General features: G+C 29.8%; 1 protein-coding gene across 1 annotated transcript in view; it reads right to left on the reverse strand.

The window, feature by feature from the left end:
* The window catches only part of Gdap2 (ganglioside induced differentiation associated protein 2), a 162,533-nt gene extending 144,995 nt beyond the window's left edge, over window positions 1-17,538 (reverse strand). The window contains exon 1 of the mRNA XM_065514552.1: window positions 17,343-17,538. The gene's annotated coding sequence lies outside the window, so the exon portion shown is untranslated. The remainder of the gene's footprint in view (window positions 1-17,342) is intronic.
* Between the last annotated feature and the right edge of the window lie 6,264 nt (window positions 17,539-23,802).

Below are 23,802 nucleotides of genomic sequence, written 5' to 3' on the forward strand. Positions count from 1 at the left end.
AAAATTTAGTCAAAATTATTAGATTTCAAACAAATTTATACGCTACGAAAATTTATATTATAATTATTTTTAATGCCAACCAACACGGTGGTTAATAAACTAACCACCTGGAGTGGTTTTGAATTACTTTTTTTTATTTTTTTATAATAAACTAACCTTAAAGTAAAAATGCAATTGTTTTGATTTTAAACTTATACACAAAGGGTTCAATTCCCGTCAAAATCTCTGGGGTTTTCCACAGGCAAGCAATAATAGCTGCGAAGTTTGTATTTGTTTAAAAAATAGCTTTTGCTAGAAAAATGTTGTCTTAGAATGAAGTAGAATCTTTTTGGTTTCGGTTAACCTGCTTTTATTTAATTAAATATTATACCAATAGAATAATAAATAATACATTCATATGTATACATTTGCTTAACAGCAAAGTATATAAAGTGGTCTTTGCCATAAGCCAATTAAAATTCCTATCTTTGTTAGATCAGTCCAATCTTGAATCATATAAAACTAAAAATAAATAACACGGCAATTTAACAATAAACTACTCACAACATTCACATGTCATTCTACACTTTGATTAGAATACTTTTTAACAGCAAGGCTAAATAATTATATCCTTTAAATTAATATTATATACAAAAATTAATGACATTTTAATACATAGTCCAATTGCTGCTTCGGTTTAATATTGATTCATACATTCATTCGTTCTCATTAGGTTTTAACGTAATCTATACTGAATTATCTTTCTAAAAAGTTGTACAAAAAATCTTTTTCCCTCAAGAAACTTAATTTTTTATTTTGGCACTCGAATCAGTGCTGAGATGTTTTTGAGTAGATTTTTTTGGCCTCAAAGTTGCTCTCCTTGTTCCTACAAAATTTAAAAACATCAGCAAAAATGTTGTTCTTATACGAATGTCAAAGAATTTTATATTTATATAGTAGTTCTAGAATATATCTACAAAATATACTTTGTAAAAAATTTATTTTGAACTGACGTACCTACCTAGGATATTTCAAAAATATCAGTTATATATTTATAGATAGATATATATAAAACACAACAAATTTTTCTATCTACCTATGACCGCTATATACTCTGAAACCATCCAACCGATGAGCTCCAAACTGGTTTCATTAGAAAGATAATTTTGTGAAGATGGTTTCAGACACCTATTAGGTCCATTTTCACATAAAATTTGTTTCCAATTTTTAACTATTGAAAATTTCTATGTCTTGAAATGCACATGTAGACACTTCTCACGATTTTGAAAATTCAAATTTTAATGGGGTAAAAATGGGTAAAATCGGTAACTCTACATCTCCGGCACTAATAAAGCTAGCACTAAAAATCCAACTCAATCTGAATTTATGCAAAAAATAGGTATATAGGTATGTGATACTTTTTGATTTTTTTACTTACCTATTGTTGTGCAAAAAATAGGTATATAGGCATGTGATACTTTTTGATTTTTTTACTTAAAGGGGATAAAACGGACGAACACCAAGTTTTGGTTCTTTTAAATTGAATTGTTGTTCTTCTAAAAAATATGAAACGTAAAAAGGGGGAGGGGTAAAATTTATCTCTCGTTTTGGTACTTTTTTACATAAAATTTTCTATGTACATTTAATGTTACTTTTCTAGAGAGTGACAAAAAATTTACCATAACATGTGAATTACGCATAGTACTGTACCTTTAAAACGTGATGGTTCCTGGACTAATTTTCCTTGCTAATTCGAAAATGGATTTTTTTATACTGTCGTATTCGAAATCCAACATATTAGTTTCAGTTTTCGGTTTCCACTCGGACAAGTATATTTCTACTATAGTAAAAACTGAGTGGTTAATAATGAAAATATGAAGAACGTTTGTTTTTTCGCCCACAGAAGGATCATTTGGGATAATTTAATCATTTTCACTTCTAAAAACGAATATCCTATGATAAAAGCAAACCGTTTTTCATGCCTCCAAATTGTTTAATTGTTTGTTTATGCTTAAAACTCTCAAAATTTTTACTGAAAGCCGAAAATGGGCATGATTGGTATTTATTGGCGTGGCACCACCAATAAATAGTTATTTTCGTCGTACAAACCTCGATCACGAAAGTAAATAGTTATTTGTAAATACCTTGAGAACTTTATAGTGGAAGTCTTAAAATTTTCCCGAATATCATGCTTTTAATTTTAAAACCAATACCGCAGAAAATGGGCGGTATTGGATTAGTGGGCGTTAATTTCAAATATCTAAAGAACTATAATCGTAAAAAGATTTAAACTTTGTACAAATTAATTTCGACGGAGTTTGACTGAAAATGGGCGGAATTGGATTAGTGGGCGTGGGACCTATTATACAAAGTAAATATTTATTTTCGAATATGTGGAGAAGTACAATTGTGACTTGCATTTTATGGTCATAATCAGAGCGATTAATTCTATGGATCGTAAATTGATTTTAACATTGTGTCCTCATCGTGAAAAAGTTGTCGCAATGACTGAACACAGTAAACAATTTTAGAAAACCAATAAATTAAAATTTTTTTTTTTTTTAATATAAATAAATAAAGAAATGAATTTATTTAATTTTATTAGCGAAAATAATTTTATGGCAAACAATTTTTGTTTAAATTTCTTGTTTTATTTTAATTTAATTTTTTTTTTTTTTAAATTTTCAAAAAAAAAAAATTATTACTGAAACAAATTTTATAACAAAAAAATCCGGCTTAACAGATATTTTTCCCGATTTTTGACCCATTTTAGGCCCTACTTACTTTGGCCTTATATACGCCATTGCAAAGGTCTTTGAAATATCTATTATTGGATATCCATATTGTCTATATTAATGACTGAATTACTAACCAGATATGGATAAAAATTAGGTCAAAAATCGAGGTTGTTTTAAAATCAGTTTTTGTTTTGTCGGCTCCATAATCATTGAAGACTTGTGTTATATTTGTTACAATGTTTTTTTGTATTTCTTCTATAGAATATGATGTGTTTTACAGTATTTTCTATGGAAAAATTACATTATAATAGTTTTTCTATAGAAAACTTTCTGTATAACAGCTTCTTGTATACAAATTTTGAGTATAAAGGTATTTACATTGGAAAATTTTGTGTGTAACCGTTTTAAAGTAAAGTTTCAGTATAACAGTTTTTTCTATAAACAAATTTCGAGAAGGATTTTATCTATAGAAAATATATGTAATGGTTTTGTTATAGAATATAATATGAAACGGTCTTGTATAACAGATTTTCTATAGATAGTTTCTTGTATAATAGTTTTTCTTTTTAATTTGGAAAAGTTTTTCTATAAAAAACTTTCTGTATATCAGCCTTTTTTATACAAATTGTGTGAATAACAGTTTTTATTTTGGAAAATTTTGTGTGTAACCGATTTAAAGTTAAGTTTCAGTATAACAGTTTTTTCTATAAATAAATTTCGAGAAGCATTTTATCTATAGAAAATATATATAATGGTTTTATTATAGAAAATAATGTGAAACGTTCTTGTATAACAATTTTTCTACAGATAATTTTTTGTATAACAGTTTTCCTATAGAAAATTTTCTGTATAACAATTTGCCTGTAAAATGTAGTATGTATAACAGTTATTCAATCGATATGTTTGTGTATAATAGTTTTTTTCTATAGAAAGTAACAGTTTTTTCAATGAAAAATATTCTGTATAAACTTTTTTTTGAAAATTTTAAGAAATATCAATTTTAGTAGTATGAGGGTGAACAAACGTTTTTTATACCCTTCAGCTTCGTGAGAAGGGTATATATAAGTTTGTCATTCCGTTTGTAATTTCTACATTTTTCATTTCCGACCCTATAAAGTATATATATTCTGGATCCTTATAGATAGCGGAGTCGATTAAGCCATGTCCGTCTGTCTGTCTGCCTGTCTGTTGAAATCAGTTTTCTGAAGACCCCAGATATCTTCGGGATCCAAATCTTCAATAATTCTGTCAGACATGCTTTCGAGAATTTTGCTATTTAAAATCAGCAAAATCGGTCCACAAATGGCTGAGATATGAGGAAAAAACCAAGACAACCTCGATTTTTGACCAATTTTTGACATACATACATATATCTGGATTACTAAGACATTAATATAGACAATATGGATATCTAATGATAGATATTTCAAAGACATTTGCAACGACGTATATAAGACCATATTAAGTTGGACATACAATGGGTCAAAATCGGGAAAAAAAATTTTAACCCGAATTTTTTTTTTCAAAAAAAAAAAATTTTTTTAAAATTTAAAAAAAAAAATTTTAAATTTAAAAAAATTTAAATTTAAAAAAAAAAAAATTTAAAATAAATTTTTTTACAAAAAATTAAAAAAACAACTAAAAAAAATTTAATTTTGTTTACCTAAAAATATTTAAAATTTTGAAGTATAATTTGGTGAAGGGTATATAAGATTCGGCACAGCCGAATATAGCACTCTTACTTGTTTTAATATTATTTTGATACAGAACAGAAATTACATTTAATGGTCGGCGAATTTTTTAATAACTCGAACATTTTCCGATCGATTTTTGGTTTTTATATAATTTAAGAAAAATAATTTTATATAGATTACGATTCAGTTATAAATAAATGCGAAATACAATATTTAATAAAAAATTTTTACAAAAAACTGAACAAATTTAATTTTTTCCTAATAAATTGGAAAAGTTCAGGGCCTATGTTTTTTTGGGTTATTATTAACCGATTTGATTCAAATCTTCATAGTTGGACTATTATAGCAAGTGTTATAATAATCCTACATTTGTTACTCGAAATTCTTAACCCAATTTGTATACAGCACATAAAAACTTTAAAACTTTTCCAATATTTCCAATTTCCGAAAACTTAAGAAGAACATTACAATTATTCTGAAGTACATAAACGTGTTTTTTTTCTTTAAATATACCTGCATAAATAAATATTGCTGCAAAGTTATATCAAAGATATCCAAATGTTTTTTTAATGTATGTATTTGTATTTTGCAATGCAAATTACATATCGAACATTTTATTTTTTCCCTGAATGTCAGATTTAACTGCCTGTTTTTATTATATTTCACTTACTCGAATATTTGTTTTTTCTTTTGCTATATTGCTACCCAAAAAAAAACATGTCTTTTTCTGAAAATGTTAAATTTTGTTCTTTTTTTATACATACTTTTCTGTGCCAAACTAATCAATATTTTAAAGATAAATTCGACACTTAACTAACGTGGAAAACAGCAACAAAAATATATAAAAAAACAAAAAAACATGATTTTGTTGTTATCTCTAGCATTATTTCAACATTTTTATTCTCCCACATGTCCCTGAAGATTTTCCAGCAACAAAAATGTGTGTTTTTCAAAAAATAAAAACAACAAGAACAGGCGAAAACAGAAGAACATGACGAAAAAAAAAAAGTTTGAAGAAAATTGCTACAAAGTAATTTAAGCGAAAGAAAACGGCAAACAACAATTTCTACATATAAAATTCCATTTTTATTATTTTTGTGTTTTCCACCAAAGGAGAGATAAGTATTGAAAGAGAGAAACAGAAATATGTACACAAGTATTTCCATACAGGACAAAAATATGCTCTCCAAAAAAACATACTCACACTCAGTAATGCAAACATTTAAATAAGCAAAATGTTAGACAGTTATCTTCCTCACAGGATGTTGTCGAATGGAGGCACAACAAAAAAAAATACTTTCACACACATCCATACTCATACTGATAAAATACAACAAACCTGTATAAACGTGATTTACTTTAAAATATTTCGTTGGTGTTATTGTATTTTATTTGCCAACTGTGTTTTGTTGTTACTGCTGCTGCTGTTGTGTCTAATATTTAACGGAAATAAAAAATGTTATTAGTATGGGTAAATCTACAGTATCGGTTAAAATACATAAATTGGACAAACATTTATACGGTAACTTTATAGAGAAACAAATTTGCTTGTTTTTTAAAACAAAAAAGCTTTGAGTGGATTATTGTAGAAATAGAATGTTCATGAAGCTACTGGAAGGAAGATGACGCTGTGTAAAAATAGACGCTGTTAGAAGTAACATCAACTGTATTACCAGTGTATACCTGTATGTTATAAAGGGTGTAATATAAGTGTGTACATTAAAAGAAAGTGACTATTTAAATTGTTCAGTCAGTTGAATCAAAGAGTTGTTACAGAGTTAAGGCCGTATTCATAAACCAATTTTAAATTTAAACAACGTTTTAAAATCAAATTTTGTATGGAAATGGTGCCTTAAAACATTGTTTAAATTTAAAATTTTTTATGAACACGGATTAACCTCCTAAACTGCTTTTATTTGCAGTCAAAAGTATCCGGTTTATTTAATGGAAATAAACCACCGTTTTTAAAAGGTAAAAACGTAACAATATCAATAACATTCTCTGCTAATAATCATAATATATTTATATAACGAAAAAATTATGCGTACGTTTAGTTTTACAACTTTGTTTACACACAAGAAAAATTGCAACATTTTAAACGTATTTCAATGCTTACGAAAATTACTAGAAAATATACGAAAGTCCGCGACTTTTTGAATTCCCCTGCTCCTTACTAAAAGACAAAACTGCTCCTGTCAACAAATGCATATGCCAGTTGACTCCTGTCAAAGATTGAACAAGCTACGTCATTTAGTTTTTGTTCGAAAGCCATTGATAGCAGACTACCTCTTGACTTGAGGAGAATTTGGAAAAAGTAAATTTCGTCTGCTCATTAAGCATTAGTTTTAGCGGAAAAAACATCATTCAAATAAACGCTAAGCTTGATAAATACTATGGGAAATCTGTACCATCAATTTCAATAGTAAAAAAAGTGGTTTACTGAATTTCGTTGTGGCCGTACAAGCACAGAAGAAGACGATCGTTCTGAAAGTCCAGGTCTCTAAACCCGAAGTAATTGAAAATAATCACGGTAAGGTATTGGCCGATCGGAGATTGAAATAGCGAGAGATTGTGGAAGCCATAAGCATCTCACATTGCTCTGTTGTTTCAATTTTGAATGATCATTTGGGTATGAGAAAACTTTCCGAAAGATGGGTGCCGCGTTTGCTCACAATCGGATACACAAAACGATGTACAAAAGGGTACACACATGTGAAGTTTTCATGGCATAAATCGAATGAATTAGGCTACGAAATACTCCCTCTTCCACCCTATTCTCCGGATTTAAACCTGAATAAGTGTATCAGCGGAATGAGATTTGACTGCAACGATGAAATAATCTCACAAAAAATACCTATTTTTGATGACTTCGACAAATCTAATTTTTTGGAAGGGATAAAGAAATTGGAGAAACATTGGACAAAGTGTATGGAGCTGAAAGGAGACTATATTGAAATGTCTGGAACAAAATATTACTTAAGTGTTACAAATAATATAATAAAAGGAGGAATGAGCAAAAAGATATTTGCTAAAATTTTGTATGCCAAACTGTCAGCTATATAATAAATAAGTATAAAACAAGTAGGAGAGCTATATTCGGCTTTGCCGAATCTTATATACCCTTCACCAAATTATACTTCAAAATAAAAATTTTAAATATTTTTAGGTAAACAAAATTTATTTTTTTTGCAGTTTTTTAATTTTTTGGAACAATTTTTCGAATTGTTGTGGAAACTATTCACTATACACGGATTCAAAAAAGATCCATATACAGTGGTGGCCAGGAATTTAAGACAAAAATTGTTTGCTAAATTCCATGTAATTGTCAATTATTTTTTCAAATATTTCCACAAATATGTATGCATGAGGACTGTTTTAACACACAAGTGTGTTTTATTCGACTTTGTCAATTCATACAAATTCACCATGAACACATAAAATTTTTCAACAACTTGACCAAAATTTTTTTTTTTTAAATAAACATATTTTCTCACATTTATATCATTATAATTTTATTATTATAAAATATTCGGACCAAATTTCGTATTTTTAGTTCCATTAGTTTCGGTCATATCATGTTATTAAGAGCGGATGTTCGCTGAGGTGGGTCAACGTATTTCCACATATCTTTGTCCATATACGTTGTACCGATTTTTCCAAACATTTTTCAGAAACTAGAAACCTTAATAATAAATTTCATACCCTTAGACGTCCTTTTATTTTGGCTCTATCGCACTTAAAATTCAGTTGATGAAAAAAATTCAAGTATTTGTCTTAAATTGGTGGCCACCACTGTACGTAAGCTTCTAGAGTAAAAGATTATCTGTAAATTTACATTTAAGTAGTCCGTACACTTAACTCTAAATGTATAGAATCTACAAATAGGAGCAATACAACTGGGTTCAAACGCTATAGAACTGCGAAGAAACTAATTGTAGAAATACTGCAATTATATTTCGTTGTTAATAATACTGATGATCTATTTTTATATTTGAGTTGTTTTTTTAAATCTATACTTTCTTTGAAATTAGAAAAAAAAGTTATAACATGAATTTTGTCAAAAATGTTTTGGCCGACAGTGCACTGCAGTGTATGTGTGTTGAAAATAAGAAAGTTTCACATACATACTTAAGTGAGGGTATGTGTACTTGGAGTATGCGGCAATATTATGTTTGAAGTTGGAGCAGTAGGAGTATTTGGTTGTTGGGAAACGAACAAAAACCTTAAAAACACTCACACACTCTCATATAGTTCTACAAAAAATATCAATATGCTGCCTTCTTGAGAGCGAGCACATTTTCCCAAAACTAAAAAAACAAATAAATGGAAAACAACAAAAATTATCCTCGAAAATTGACATTGAGGAAGCTTAACAGACATACTGACTATACTTACTTAAAGTTGAGCACACAGACGAGGGTAACTTGAAAAGTCGTTGTGGAAAATTATAAGATTCATATTTATGCTTTTAACAAAATCTCCTTTCACTTAGAAGAACATCATCTCCAAACTTTTTCTTAAAATCTTCAAAAATTTTCATTGCTACATTGATGTTCTCATTCTCATTAAGGGAATTTTTAAAATGCTAAAACATACAGATATTCCCATACAATGTCTTGATAGAAAATCGTTTACAATTCATCAAGTCACTGTGTCTACTGCGTATGCATACTCAATCGGGAAAGACTGCTAATATCGCATACGTGCTAGAATACTTGATGCCCTAAAGAACTGCAAGAGTTTATGGTCCTTTGTCAAAAGTATTCGAAACAGTACCGGTGATACCTAATGTCTCTTTTACAAATTCTCTGGTATGGATTGTATTCCTTCATATTCATCATTTCTGGCACGTTTATTTAGGAACCTTTTCTACCTTTCATATCAATCTGCGATTTCTCCAAGATTCGACAAAATGATCGCACAATTGCAAAGGTAATGGAGAGCATCTTGAACTATCACCTTATCAATAACTTAGAATCGATTACACTTTTAAACGATAGATAATATAACTTCCACAGTGGTCGTTCAAGTGGAGATATAATCTTAACTCTCAGACTAGTAGTGTCGATCAACACATCACATGGAGGAGAGTAAAGTAGTCGTACTGGGCATTTATAAATCATTTGACCGAGTGTGATATCAGAATTCAGGGTAGAATTTTCTCGTTTTATTTCACTATAAGGATAGTAATAGATGGGGTTTGTTCCGAGAACTTTATATTGAGCTCTGAAGTCCTCCAGGGCTTTCTACTTTCTCCTTCCTCTTTTAAATGTTCATGAATGATTTACTAACAATCACTTCAATTCCTATTTATTCTTTCGTAGATGACAGTAATATTTGTCGCTCATATTCCTTTGACCATAGACCAACTATTTCTGAAATTAAACTCAGTTGGAGTTGGTACGAGAATGCAGTGTGACGTCCGTTAGAATCATTATATATTTTATGTTGCGAATGGGATTAAGAAGGTCAACGACAACTCAATTTGAATAATTTATCCTGTAATGCTTGTTTAACATTAAAATCTATAACATCTTGGATTACTGTCGATTAAGCTTTCTTCGTGGACATAGAAATATATGGGGTTTGTTCCGAGAACTTTATATTGAGCTCTGGAGTCCTCCAGGGCTTTGTACTTTCTCCTTCCTTTTTTAATTTTCATGAATGATTTACTGACAATCACTTCAATTCCTATTTATTCTTTCGTAAATGACAGTAATATTTGTCGCGCATATTCTTATATACCATATATCTACTCTTTCTGAAATTAAACTCAAGAATGAATATGACTGGACGTTACAACAAACTCCACACCTGCTTCCCTGAGGATTCCATTCGATAGCCTGTATGGGAATATCATTATCATCTTTACGAAGTGTGTGACCTATCCGCTACCATTTTCGTTTACATATTTCTGTTTGTATTGGAATTTGTTGAGTTGTTTAACAAAGACGAGAATTGGAGATTGTATTTAGCCAATATATTTTAAGAAGTCTGCGAACAACTGGTAAAATCTTGCATAGATTTGACATCAGAGCTGACGGCATATTTCACACTAATATAGTAGAACTGACTTTGGTGTTAATTTTTGGGCTTCGTTCTTTGTGAATTATTGGACGATCTTTACACGTTGGTCAACATTCCAAATGCTTGAATTGCTCTCTTACACGTGACGAAATATCTGCAGTGGTGCAGCCCTGCCTGTCAGTTATGCTTCCAAGGTAGCAAAAGGATTCTACATCCTCAAGTTGCATGGCAGCAATGTGAAAAGGGGTATTATTTTCGGTAAAAATACGCAGTACTTTGAGGGCATGGTCGACAATGTTTCGCATCCTGTGTTCCATTCCAGTATGTGATTGTGAGAGGTCAAGGTCTTCAAGTCTATCTTGAAGGCCCCACACAATTCCATTTCTTGATGTTATAGCTTAATATTAAAGAGAAGTGGCGTGCGCACACATTCCTGGCGGACTCCTCTACCGATGTTTATCTTATCATATAGCTCATTTTCATGCAATATTCAGCATGTTGCATTAGCATAAATAGATTTTATGAGAGGGATCAACTGTTGTGGAACTCCCTTTTCAAAATCTATGAAAAGGAGATATAATGGTATTCTCCATTCAACGGACTGCTTGACTATTATCCTGAGACTGTTGACATGGTCAACACAGAATTTTCCACTGCGGAAAACGGTTGTATCACAAAGCCTTTTCTTGATGATGTGTGCAATAACTTTTAACATCATATTCAAAAGAGTGACACCCCTCCAGTTACTACGTTCTGATAAGTCTCCTTTTTTCGGTATTTTAATGATTACAAGAGTGAAACTGGTAAATAATTGGATGATCAAAATCCATCCATTAATGGTAGATTTATAGCTCCATACAAATCTCTACTTCGATTTGTTTCCGCAGCCTTTTGTGTTTCTTTGGCAATATTTTCCGCCCATCATCTCTTATCGCGTCTTACGCTTTTCTGGACAGCTCGATCTGGATTAGAGTACTTTTCCTGACTTGTCATCTTAGTGGATTAGAGTGCTTCTCCTGACTTGTAATCTTAGTGGAAACGTTAATGTCACCCTTTGCTGTTTTCCTTTCTTCCACCATCTTCCATTTATCCTTCCGTCCCATCTCTTTGAAGTCTATATTTTGAACGGCAGTGTCGACCAACAGGTGTTCAAGTTTCGCCCAGAAATATTCATGGGAAGTAATTTAGCTTGACATTGCGGTTTCCAATGCTCGGCAATGCAGTTTCCAATGTACTTCTTAGTAACGCCGGGATCCTTCAGTTTATTTATATCGAATTAGATCCTTGACGATGTTTAGCTCCTTCTAAAGGCAGCGACCTTCATTCTTTATTACGTACGTCTAAAAGAGACCCCCGTAATTTCCGGCTGATGGTGATGTGAATTCTCTTGTGAAGAAGTAGTGTGCCACCAATGACGAGATAATGTGTAGTACACATTTCAGCATATTCTTCGCCATTTCCGTCGTTCTCCCTAAGCTATGTCTGCTTATTGTAGCCTCTATACTGGTGTTTTCAGCTCCAACTTGCGCATTGAAATCGCCTACGAACATTAGTATATCCCCACGATTAACAGTTGCTTTCAAGTAGCCTATATAATGCATCCTTTATTGATCTTTCCGATGTTTCGGTAGAAGCGTAACACTGGACGCATAATAGTCTTTGCATTCATGGACTCTGAGTAGTATAGTTTCAATTTGGAATATATCTCCTGGCATATTAGGCATTAAAGGTACTCCTTGGAATATTAGTGTTCTCAAATCGATGTCAATTATTAATAAATCAATTTCTCTGTCAGTAAGGAAATATTTAAGTACATTTTTATATTGGCGGCTGATCTTTGCCTTCCAAACATTTCTGAGTATTATAGCTAGAATTTGGAATATATCTCTTGGCATATTGCTCTTATGGAATATTAGTGTTCTCGGTGAAATATTTAGCTAAAACTGAGCATTAAATGGTGAATCATTACCATTGAAAGCTCAATCTTTACATAACAAGAACCCAGAAATTGAGACAATCTGAAATAACACAGATCTTACATTTTTATTTCAACTGACGAAAACTATTAGGCACAAATAAATATGTTTCAAAACTTGGAATTTCTTCACTTAGATTTCTAAAAAACTTGTCAGACTGCGCTCTTAAAGAAACACAAACAGACACAGAAATAGAAATCGAAAAAAGCATGTCAAAATATTGTATACAAGTATAAAAACTTTTAAAGGAGAATAAAAATTCTATAGATCTCAAAAATGTAGATACACACACACACTCATATTCACACAGGACAAACCAACAACAACTCACTTTATTTTTCTATTAAAATTTCTGTTAATGTTTTTGTTGTCTTCTTGTCCAAAGGTGTTTCTTAACATTTTTTCGTCCTTTATCCCCTTTAAGCTAAAAGTGGGCCGAAGTTTAAGTAAATATTAATTTTTTCTATTGTTGTTACCTTTTCCTTGTATTTTTTTCCTAATATTTATTATTATTTTGTTGTTATTATTATAAATATATGTTTTTTGTATAATTTTGAAGGGTAAACTATTTTTACAAGTACGAGTAGTATTATCTGTATAATATTCTCCATACTTTATTTCATATTTAAGTTTTTGGTATTTTCTATACTTTTATTCCCCGGGTTAGGTGGATATACATATGTGTGCGGGAGGGAAGCCTCTGTGTAATGACTAATTACCTTTAACTGTAGGTATGTTTGTTTATATGTATGTACTTAGGTATTTGTAGATGTGGGTTAATTTTTAGTACATACTGTCATTAGGTTGTGTTTGCCTTCACATACATAATCAAACATATAATTTTATATGTCTACACCTTTTCCCTACATAAAATCTTTATAGCCAGTATTTAAAAGTTCATTTTGAAACATTTAAGGGCCAATTAAATCAAAAAGTTTTGTTTGGGTTTTGAAAATGACGATTATAAAAAGCCAATAACAAACTTTGAATAATGATAGTAGATCGAGGCAGCAGCATAATTTATTTGTTTATGTTGAATCAGCACTTAAAAATGCAGTGCATTTCTAGAAAAATATATTACTGAATTGAGCTGTTTTAACAGTTACACATTTGTCTACTATATAAGCCATCGAGACTCGGAAACATCTCAGCTAAAACCGTATTTCAAATACGTTTTTTCGAATAACCCGAAAACAGGATTTCTAAAATATCCAATACTCTCATTACAAGGTAGTATTTTGCGAAATTTCGGTAATAGTTTTTTCAGGATAACGGTAATGTCGATCTAATGAGTATCAGTCAGATCGACCCAATAATAATTGGGTGTATGACTTAAAAATGCGGGATTTAGAATAGAATAGATTTAGAATAGGGTACATATCATTTATTTATTCCTAGGTAGTTATTGAACATTATAATGTAAACAACAAAGTTTTTTAGCTTGGAAAATGTCGAATTTTTTAGTCATATACGGGAAGTTTTGCTTTACTTCTTTAATTTGAAAAAATGCCATTGAAGCACACCGACTACTCACCAAAGCTTATGGTGAATGTGTTTTCAAAAAAGTTTGAAGACCAAGAAATGGTGGGATTACTCCACAAAGATTGTTGTAAAACTCATCAAAGTCTTTGGGAACTACTCAGGTAGCAATTTAAAAACGTTTGCGAGCAGCAGGATTCATCCAAAAGCAGGGAAATTATGTACCATACAAATTGAAGACCTTGAAAATCGATTTGCCATGTCCGAAACGGCGCTTTAATGGTATAAAAGAAAATAATTTTTACACCGAATCATTACTTGCGAAGAATAGATCCATTTCGATAACCCGAAGCGAAGAATATGCATAATGTACGCTCCACTACATTATGCAATACCTGTTAAAAACTATTTATCTGCGTTGCAGTTATATAACGAGTGTAATCATAATTTTTTAGGTCGTTTAATTTATCGTTTTAATTAATTGGAACTAGAATAAAGTAACCTTTCCTAGTCACAAGGTTTTAATTTTTAAGTTAAGTTTCATAATCTTCTGATCTTGTTGTGTTAATCGTTTGGAAAATCAATATAATCGTCCATTAAAGCGATGAAGTTGAGAAACTATAGATAGTTTTCGCAATACTTTTACTTTTAACAATAATACGCATCTCGTATGATGCCGTACAGTGCGCACAGAACAAGCGATTAATGGTTTGCAGCGTAGTGTTGATGATGATCCAAATGTGTCAATTAGTCATCGTGCTCAACAATTAAAAAAATTGTGTCCCTTCACTTTATGGAAGATTTTGCGTAGATTCAACTCGTACTGGAATTGAAGGCTCACGATCATCGTTGGCGCCGTATATTTGGTGAATGGGTTAAAGGAAACATCGCTATTGAATCACACTTTCATTTGAAAATGTTTTTCAGTGATGAAGCACACTTTTGGTTAAAAGGCTATGACAATAAAACCATTACATTTAGAAAAACTCTTATAGCTCTTACCCCCAGTAACACGATGTCTGGTTATGTGTTAACTAATAGATATACTGACAGTTTTCATACAAAAATAATTTTAACCGAGAGTATAACTGTTAGTTAACGTTGAACCAGTTTTCATGTTAATGGGGGTTAATAAATAATGATTGTCAGAATGTTACAGTGAACGGTGAGCAGTATAGAGACATACATACTAATTTGTTCGTGCCACATCTCGCGATACAATCCATTCATGTGATTTGACACCTTTAGATTATTTTCTCTAGGGATATCTAAAGCCCAGGTCTATGCAGTTAAACTAGAAATGATCGAGCAATTGGAAGAGAATATTCTCCGAAATATTATTGCAGAAATACAACATGATGTACTGAGCAAATTGGAGCTCCAGGTTACTTCATGCATGCGACAAATGCCCGAAATCATATTTAAACCTTAATGCCATACATAAATTCTCTAATCGAATGACTTAAAAATGTGGGATTTTTTCAAACTTTTAACTTTTATTTTGAAACATTTGTACCATAGACAAGAACTAGATAGGAAACTCAGAGCCAAAAACCTAAGGTTGTTGTCAAAAACCTAATTCATGAGAATGTATTGCATGTATTTTGTTATTGTATCACCCGTATGTGTGAAAAGAGAGTAATTTTTCAATATATATTACTCTTTCCTTCTGTTCTATGTGTTTATTCTATGATTTGTACAATATAATTTCATTCAAAGTCTCGGCCATAGTTTGCTGTGACCTTTTCCCATCTTTCTGGCAACATATGGATTCCGAGCCAAAATAACTGCTCATCTTTTGAGACCAAGAACGAATCAAGCCAATATCGGAAATACTGATCGCTTCACCTAAAGCGATCGACACAAATTGTATTCGAACGGGGCAAGGTCTGGACTATAAAGCAGGTGAGGCTAAACTTCCAAACTACTTCTTTCTAAATACTTTTTAAAAGGTATTGCAACCTGTGTCCGAGCGTTGTCATGATGAAATATTACGGTTTCATGTCTGACCGCATATTCTGGGAATCAGGATGGATATTTGGCTTTGTTGGCGATTCGGCTGGTTGAGAGGGCTTCCGGTTATCGTAATGAATCCATTTTTCATCGGAAGTAATGATTCGGTGCAAAAATGATTTTCAGCGTTAGAACATCATTTCGGACATGCAAAATCGCCTTTCCCTGCTATTGAATGAATCCTGCTGCTAGCAAACTGCTTAATTACTGCAAGCTCTTGTTAAGTTTAACAACAATCTTCATGGATTAATACCTTAAATTCTTGGTCTTCAAACTTTTTTGCCTGGTCTGGGCGATTTCTGTTTCCAGTGTAAAAATCACCACTTATGAACCGCACAAACCATCTTCAGAGCAATGGGTATGCTTCAGTGGCACTTTTTTTCCAAATTAAAGAATTAAAGCAAAACTTCCCGCATATGACGCTTTGTTGGCAAAAATTCAAAAGCAAAAAAGAATCGTTGATGTTTACACTATAATGTTCAATAATTAAGTGAGGATAAATGACAGATATGTATCCTTCAAAATGACATACAAGTTATTAAAAATAAAAACTTTTGTCAAAAGATACGGCATCTATTATAAATCACACATTTTGAATTCATATACCCAATAATAAAGCCAATTGGGTAGATATTAAAAACGTGCTTTATTTAAATTTAAAGTTCTCCGCCTCTTTAATATTCACCCGCAACAAAACAAGATTCATACAGTTTATATTTTCATAATTATTTTTCTGTTAATATTCATATTTTCTCTATAGGCGGCCTTCGGCCGGGCGAAGGAACTTAAAAATCTAGAGTGTATCGAACACTGGCTTCGCTAAAAATGCTTTTTCTGTGTATCAACATTTTCTGAAGTCATATAAATTCAAAAAGTAATTTTTGGTTCACAGTGTTAATAAACAGTATATCATATAAAAGGTATGTTAAAGCACTTTTCAATGATACCCATAATGACAAATTTTCTATTATATATATTGACTTTGAATTCCTGTAACTCCTTAACTAAGACAGAACAGGCTTATAATTATGAGAACTATCAAAACCAAACAAAAATATTAAAATGTAAGCTGTTTCGACGATCTCGATTTATGCCAAACATCCTTTATCAACTATTTTTTTTTACTTAAAAATAAATATGTTCAAGTATTCGATTAATTGACAATTATTCTTAATTAAAAAAAAAGTTTATTCATTCGAATAAAAAATATTTATTTTTAACGATTATTCCAATAATATTTATTCGAATGATAACCCTAATATGTAGGTAATGACAATTTCGAAAAACAATAAGCAGACTGCTGTGATTATATATTTTCAAATTAACAATGGAAATGGTTTAACAGAGTACATGGCGTTTTTTTAATTTATTTTATTATTATTATTGTAATTTTTTATTGTCATTTTTTATTATTGTTCTTCTTTGTTGTAACTTACATTTAGTTGATGTTGTTGTAGATTTTTAGTTCTTTGTTGTTGTTAGTTGTTGTTGTAGTTGTTGTTTATTCCGTTTTATTACAGCAAACAAAAAAAGTTCAGATGCCAAAAGACAACAAATAAAAAAAAAACTTAAATAAAAAAAAGTAACTAAAACAAAAAACCTATAAAAACGAGTTGTAATTTAGCACAACAAACTATAAAATAAATAAGTTTTCTTTTCTTTTTTTTTATTTATTTTTAATGATATTTACTATTAATGTTTTCTGTTAAAATAGCGATGACAGTAGCTGGATTGAAGTTAGTTTGAAAATATATTTCTTTACTATTTAATTTGTTTTAATAATTTGTATATAACAGTATTTTTTGTTGTTTTGAAGCTAGATTTTATTTTCTTGGCAGCTTTTTGTTATTTTCAAAAAAAATAAAAAATTTGTTTATTTATCACTTTTTTCAATAACTTTTAAAATTTTGTTGCAGCAAAAAATATTTAAAGTAGGCAATTTTGCTTTTACCTTTGTAACAACAATTTTCGTTAAATTTTGGGGTTTTTTCTTTGTATATTTTCGTTACTTTTTTTCTACTTTGTTATAATGGGTTTTCCATTAACTATCTATCTATTTTGTTATTATGTATTTTTTGTATGTATTTCATAAAAAAAAATTTTATTTTCTGCTTGAATTAGCATTTATTTAGACATGCATAGCTTTACTTTTGGATACAAACACACGTATCTATGTACGAACACTCCACAGACACTTTATTTCTAACGGTTGTTTTAGTAAAAAAATAATTATTTATTCCTCATAAATAAATCTTTGTATTGAACTAATTTTTTTTCAAACAAAATTAAACAATTTGTTTTTGGCTCCGCAAATTCTTGATTTACACCGCTTTAATTGAAAAACTTCTTATAGATACTTAATTTTGTTTTCACTTTAACTCTTTCTTTTTTTGTATCTCTTTGTATATCTACCGTTTTCATTAAGTTTAGGAGTTTTTCATTTAAAATCTTTTATGTCCGTCTAACGTGACTCGTCTCGTTCAAACAAATTTACAAGTTTATCAAACGCGGGCTACCGAACGACTGACTGAATTATTGTAGTATCTATTTGTTCTGTCTTTCTTTCTATTTCTGTTCAGTTTCTTTTTATTTCGTTTTCCTTTTTGGCCTCTGCTTCGGCTGTTAACATTATTAGTACATTTTTTCCAAAAATTCATGCATTTTTGTACTCATTCGTCTCACTGTTTATTTATGTGTTCTTTACTTTACTTCGTCTACTGTTATTTTGCTCGTATTCGTATTGTAACGAGTTTGTCATCATTGTTGTTGTTGCTGTTATTCTCCCCATTTAGTTAGTGGGGCTCTTTATTTATGCATTAAACACATTGAAGACAGCAGGCTTCACGACTTCACGAACACAAATGCTGCTGGCTGAAGTTGCAGCCGTGCGGCAGCCGGTGAATTCTTTTAAAGACGACAGCTTCAAAGTAAACAGCTGATTTATAATTCAGTGATGTCACTTTAATTTTTTATTTTAATAAAAAATAACCGTACAAAATTCCAAAGTAATTAAACGTTAAACAATTATTTTGAGTAAATATATATATGTGGTAATAATTTATGTACCTGTTATTAATTCATTTCAATATGGTTATCAGAAACTTCTCTTAATTAAGTAAAAAAAAATATATTTTTTTAAGCACTAATTTGATTTACATTTTTTATTATATTAGCAACACTATTTCTGTTTTGAAGTTGACAAAAATAGAAATTAGCCTAATTGGGCAGCAGCAGCAAACGAAGTCGTGTCGTCGTGAAGTTGTGCTGTCGTCAAAAGAATCGTCTTCATATAAACGTGTGTATTCTATTTTTGACAGATTGAAGTCGGAAGCCTGCTGTCTTCAATGTGTTTAATGCATTACTGCTGTTTAGTTTGTGGGGGATATACAAATGTAGTAGTCTAGTTGTCTCTTTTACTCTCTTACTCTCGCTAGTGTACTTTGTTTGGTGTGTGTGTGCTTATATATTTAAAGCTTGTTGTTCGTTACTTTTTATTATGGTTGTGAACTTGACTAACAGTTAGAAAAGCTTTAGTAACAAATAAAGCAGTACTCCTAAAACTATTAAAAACATTTTGTATTTAAAAAAGAAATTTCGTTTCCGTTTGTAAATAAAATATACAAATGATTGGTGTTTTAAAATATATCTGGAAGTCTAAAATTTACAGTAACAGTTAAAAAGCAAAATTTTAATTTTAATAATAATTTGATTAAATTTCAATATTTTGAATTATGTATAACTTGTAACTGTAACTTTTTAACAACAAAATTTTGTCGTTAAGTAATCAAAATTCGTTAGTTAACAATGTTTATCGTTAACAGTTAAAAACATTAATTTTAACCAATTATTTTCGTTTAAAATAGTCGGTTGATAACGATATGTGTCGGTAGGTTAATGACAAATAAAATGTTTTAGTTAAGCCATAAAGATAATTGTTTAGGAGTTAGCTTTGTAACATAAATATTCGAAATAAGCTGTTCTTTGACGGACTGATTTGAGTTTTAAATATAAAAATAAATTTGGACATAGTTAATTGCTTTTAGAAAATGGTACTTACATATTAACCCTTTAATTATTTAAAATGTTAATAATAAATTGAAACAATCTAAAATTTTAGTTTAAAATAATTTTCTAAATTAATAAATCATTATCTTTAGAGATTTACATTTGATATAAATTGTGGCTATCATTAATCTTGGATTTTTTTCAATTAAAATTTGAACACAATGTATTAAAAAGTATACGTATATGCATTTATTTTCATCAGTTTGTTTGTCCGTTTAACCGGGATTTCCCATTATGGTTTTCAGAAGATGTTACCCAAGACAACGCAAAAATATTGATTTTATTATAAAAAGAAACCAGATTAAGATGCAGTATTTCGCCAATGGGCATTTGTAAATTGTTTTAAATTACACTCCAAAATACATATACTGAATATAAAATAAAAAAACAAACTAAAATTATTGTGGTTGAAATGGAAAATTAAACAGCGAAGAGAAAACAAATGAAATGTTAGGGTATTAGGGTGTTTTTTTAACTTTCGAGGATTGTGGGTCAGTTCGTTTTACACTTGATATAATAACACAAATCTGAAAATTTAGTCAACTCGGATAATGTTAACCCGCATAGGCTCTAAAGCATTGTGTACCACATACAACCCCAATGCATTGCAATACACGAACATTAATCGGTCTTTTACACAAGTACAACACGAACGTCAATAAAACTCTCAAAAAAGAGCTTAAAATAAGCACAAACGTTTTATTCAGAAGTTCGGTGGTCTGAGGTTTGAAAATGTGTTTAAAAGAGGAAAAATTCTATTTTATCATTAAAAATCAATTCACTAAGTTTTTGAATATTCAAGATTTTTCATTCAAATAATGCTTAATTTTGATGAAACATTAGAAAACATTAGTTATTTTTAGTATGACTGCATGAAACAATGTTTAACATTTTATCAAAATTGGCTTGATCATCTAGATTAAAAAGTTTTTGTCTGTTTTTATCCCTCTTTGGTACTTTTTTGTCCCCATTGAAATATTTTATGAAAAAAGTACCAAAAATTAAACAACATTTGTTCAATTAATTGTTACGATTATAATTTTTCTTCGATATTTATCTTTTTAACAGATACATGGAGTAGCAAAAAAGTACCAAAATACAGTTTTGTCCCGTTTTCTCCCTTAAAAGGTTGAAATTTCAAAAAGTACCAAACAACTGTCTGCTAATTTTATAAGTAGTTAAAGATGCATTTTAATTTTTGTTTGTATCTATTAGGGTATTCATTCGACTAATGATCGTTCGATTAATCGAACAATTTAAAAATGTCATTTTCGAATAACGAATAATTCGAAAAATTTTATGTAGAATAATCGAATAAAACGAATAAATGTTCATATATATATAAATTTATTAAATTGCTTAAAATTTTTCATAATTTCAAATTTAAATAAGTAATAATGACTCACAAAAATTATATTGTTTCTGAAATTCGACAAATAACTAAAGACAAAGGGACTTTCGATCACTGTAGATGAGTGTTCCGATAGCTCCTTCTATAAATATTGTATGGTTACTGTTTGATTTCAAAGTTTTATTAAAAAAAAATTATAATAAGTAAATAAAATATCGAGCTCATAAATTAAAATAGGGTATTATAGGATTAAATTTAGATTTTATTGACTTTGGCACTATATGAAAATAATTTTGTTCAATTCATTTTATTATATTTAGCAATAAATTACTATGTGTTTAATAATAAGTTTTAAAATTTTCAAACTAAATTTGAGTAGAGTTTTTCTACAAACTTAAACAATTGATTTGTCCCATCTTTTAAACTACTTAATACTTCAAACTGTTTTTAAGTAAGTAGGCATAATATTTTATTTTCTCAATCCATGTGCAACAATGTTCATAGAATCAATAGGGAGAGGATGTTCGGATAAATTTCTCGAAATGTTTCTAAACTACATAAAGCTTTTCAAAAACTTCTGCATAACGCGTGTGTTTTCTTGGTAACAAATTACATTGTATGTGAAAACTAAGCTTGCTGAAGTCAACGAAAATTCAACGAAGATAAATCGATTATGGGTAATCTCATTTTTTCTTTAAGTAACTTAAGCCAATTATCATTGGACCTTAACAAAATAGTAAAATATAAAATGAAAAATCACAATACAAACAATAAAATCATAATAAGAAAACAAAATAATGAAATACAAGAAAATATTCAACAAAAATATGCAGTTATGAGTTAAATATGCAAAAATATGGTATAAAATGCAAAACATGCTAAATTATGCATGAAAGGGCAAAATATGCAAAAATATGCACTAACAAATCGATGCCAAAATTCTTAAAATTGTCTGAAACGGATAAATACCCAACTCAAATGATTATACGACGCACAGCAAAAAATATGACATTGCATATCTTTGGTTGCCCTGGTTATATGTATTTGAATTTAAAAAAATTTAAAAAGCCAATTTTTCGGTAATATTATGGGAAAAAGTACTTTTTTCCCATTTTTGGGAATTACGGTATTCCTGATTATAAATTTCAAAATTTGTTTTTATTTTTCCATCTTCAATAGATAAATCTATATAACTGTAAAATTTCATTAAAAAATATTCATAAATACAAATAAATTTGAAAATTTTGTATCTTTGCAAAAACTTAAAATTTTTTCATTCAAATCGGAGAAAGGTTTTAGAAGTTACAGATTTATTTCCCTCTTTTTATACCCTTCACCTTCGTGAGGACGGTATATATAAGTTTGTCATTCCGTTTGTAATTTCCACAATATAATTTTCCGACCCTATCAAGTATATATATTCTGGATTCTTATAGATAGCGGAGTCGATTAAGCCATGTCCTTCCGTCTGTCTGTTGAAATCAATTATCTGAAGAACCCAGATATCTTCGGGATCCAAATCTTCAATATCCAAATCTTCGAGAAGTGTCCTATTTAAAATCAGCAAAATCGGTTCACAAATGGCTGAGATATGAAGAAAAAACCAGGACAACCTATATCTGGATTACTAAGTCTTTAATATATACAATATGGATATCTAATGATAGATATTTCTAAGACCTTTGCAATGACGTATGTATATAAAACAGTAAACAGTAAGTTGGACCTACAATGGGTCGAAATCGGAAAAAAATCTTTTTTAACCCGGATTTTTTTTTTCACCAAAACCAAATATTTGAATCCTTCCTTGTACAGACAGATAGACCGACGGGGATGGCTAGATCGTCTTACAATTGTATAAGGGTCCAGAATATACAGTGGTTGACAAAACAATGTAAACTTTTCCAAATATTCCATATGTAGCCCAAAATTTTAAATATTTTTTTTAAATAACATTTTTTTTTAGTTCTTTACTTGTATAGTTTTATTTATATAAATTAACTGAAAAACAAACCACATAATTAATCATATTCTGAAAAAATGGAACACAATTAAAAATATTCACTATTTCGCTACTGACAAAACAATGGAAACAATGTAAAACGAAAATAATATTTAAAAGAACGATGTAAAAAGCATCCTGTTTACAGTTATTTTATTTTTAAATTCTGGTAATTTTTCACAATTTCTTTTTCTAAGTTTTTCGCATAATTGCTTTTTTTCAAAGTTAACGAAAATGGCTTAAGTTAAAATTTGTGAAGACTTAAAAAATAAAATAATTAACGATTTTAAGGCTGCTTTAAAACAAAAAAGTATCTGTGACAAATATTCAATAAATAAATCAGCAGTTTCAAAAATTATAAAGAAATTTCGTGAGACCGGTTCTGTAAAAACTCAACATTTAGGTGGAAGACCTCGTAAGACTACTCCTAGACAAGATAATTTAATAGCGAGAGAGTTCAAGAAATTCCCAAAAATAA

The sequence above is a fragment of the Calliphora vicina genome, chromosome 5 (assembly GCF_958450345.1).
Source record: "Calliphora vicina chromosome 5, idCalVici1.1, whole genome shotgun sequence".
In the NCBI taxonomy this organism is placed as follows: Eukaryota; Metazoa; Arthropoda; class Insecta; order Diptera; family Calliphoridae; genus Calliphora; species Calliphora vicina.